Source organism: Homarus americanus, unplaced genomic scaffold, assembly GCF_018991925.1.
Source record: "Homarus americanus isolate GMGI-L3 unplaced genomic scaffold, GMGI_Hamer_2.0 scaffold49198, whole genome shotgun sequence".
NCBI lineage: Eukaryota > Metazoa > Arthropoda > Malacostraca > Decapoda > Nephropidae > Homarus > Homarus americanus.
In genome coordinates this window covers 49,694-51,853 of record NW_024741892.1, presented here as the reverse complement: position 1 = coordinate 51,853, position 2,160 = coordinate 49,694, and positions in this window count along the sequence as shown.

Sequence of the window (2,160 nt, the reverse complement as noted above, 5' to 3'; positions counted from 1 at the left end):
TCGTTAGGATGGTTAATCTAAGGTTAGGCTATCGTTAGGATGGTTAATCTAAGGTTGGGCTATCGTTATAGGATGACTATTCCTTAGGTTAGGTTAGCATTAGGATGGTTAATCTCAAGTTGAAAAAAGCTGAGGGTTAATCTTCAGGTGAAAAAAAAGCTGGGGGTTAATCTTCTGGTGATCCAAATTGTTAATCCGGCCTTAACCCTCCTCTCATATATACAGCAATGAGACACAGTGAGAATCCAGAGTGAGGCTTCAGATTAACCTATAGCTTGAGCAATTTTTTCACCTGGAAGTTTTTGACCCAAATTAAACAGTTAATTTTCCGAATCTGGGAGAAATTTCATGACTGGGTTTTAAAATCTCTTAATTCACACGGCTCTTTTTTTGTAGCTGTGATTTCTTTATTAAATTAATTATGATTGTTGATTATGTTCCTGTAGGTTATATTTTGTTAATATTATATTCAAATGTTTTTGTAAGTTATTGAGTTTATTTTTTATTGAAAGTTATTTTAATGTAATTTATTATATTAGGTTATTGTAAGTTATTGTTTATAATATATTTTCTGTTATTGTTATTCGATTACTGTACGCTGGTGACATAATTAATGTATATATATATATATATATATATATATATATATATATATATATATATATATATATATATATATATATATATATATATATATATATATATAATATTAATATTAATATTAATATCTGGAAGTATCCTTTATAACACCCACATATTTTAATACAATGGCGTAACTAACAAACATTTTTCTTTGGGATTTTTTTTTAATGTTTACGTAATACGACTTGTAGATGCAGTTTATGAAAGACACAGGTCTCAAGTACAGTGTTTATTACCTATACAGTCAGATAAGGTGTAATAGGACATTTATCTCCCAGGTATTCACAGCAAAACTTTACCTCTTAAGTGTAATTCATTTAGCCCATTACATTAAGTTGGTTCAGTATTGAGTAACTTTTGAGTTTTATCTCTTAAACCTGCTGTTAGTGAGCCGCCATTTTGCTATATATTTTGGTGTTACCTTTCAATGTTTTTTTTTATTTGATTTAATATAAAAAAAATATAAACGTTTCTTTTTGTCTCATATTTATTGTCGAATATTTTGGTTTCATGTATTGGCGACTGCTGTCTCTTTATGATTTATAAAGTTAGGTACCCATTCACAGCTGGGTGGCCTAGGGGTACAGTGGGCGTGAATCAAGTATATAGCCAAAAGTAACAATAAGTGTATTTTTTTTTAGAGAAATTAAGTAATAAACAGAGGAATAAACTCATAAATCATGGTTGATATATAAATAAGAGACGGTAATGATTGGATGACAAGGGGAAAAACAGAGACTCGGACAGAAGAATTAATTATTAAAAGCCGTGGTTCCTGGAGACTTACTGATACCTAGAGGTGATTGGTAGAGACACAGCTTGAACACAGTTGGAGTAGAAGGCCTGATTCACTAACCTTCAGACAAGAGGGTGGCATCTTGATTCACTGGTTGTTATTGGAGGAAATAGGTAAAGAAAATATACAAAATAAATACAAATAATAAAAAAAATAAAAAATGGATTGACTCTTTGACTTTGAGAGAAAGATGTAAAAATACAATATAAAAACGATTGGTTGGTTGATTATGACAAAAAAACAGACCGATTGATCGATTTTGAGAGAAATATGTAAATAAACAATGGAAACAAACCAAAACAACATGAGAAATGGAATCATATATAGGAAAATGGTTAGTGTTCGTTAAGAGAGAGTCAGAAAAACAAACAATTGAACAAAAGCATTGCACAAACACTTACCATGTTGCTCAGTGTTGCTCAAGGAAGAAGTGCCATATGATGCAACAGACTATGCACAGGAACACAAAAATGAAGATGATTATTATAATTATCATCCATGCCTCCATTTATCACACTTTCCCTTTCTTCTTCCTCTTTTTATTCTCTAGTTGCTTATCCTGGGTGCCTCGTCTTGTCTTCCAGGGCATAATCTGAGGTGTGGACTGTCACTAGCCATTGACAATGACTTTATCTAGAGCTTTTCTTCACACTGACCATAACCGTTCACTTTTACAGCCTCTGAGGGCATTCCTTCACTTAATTTTCTATTTTTTTTTTTAC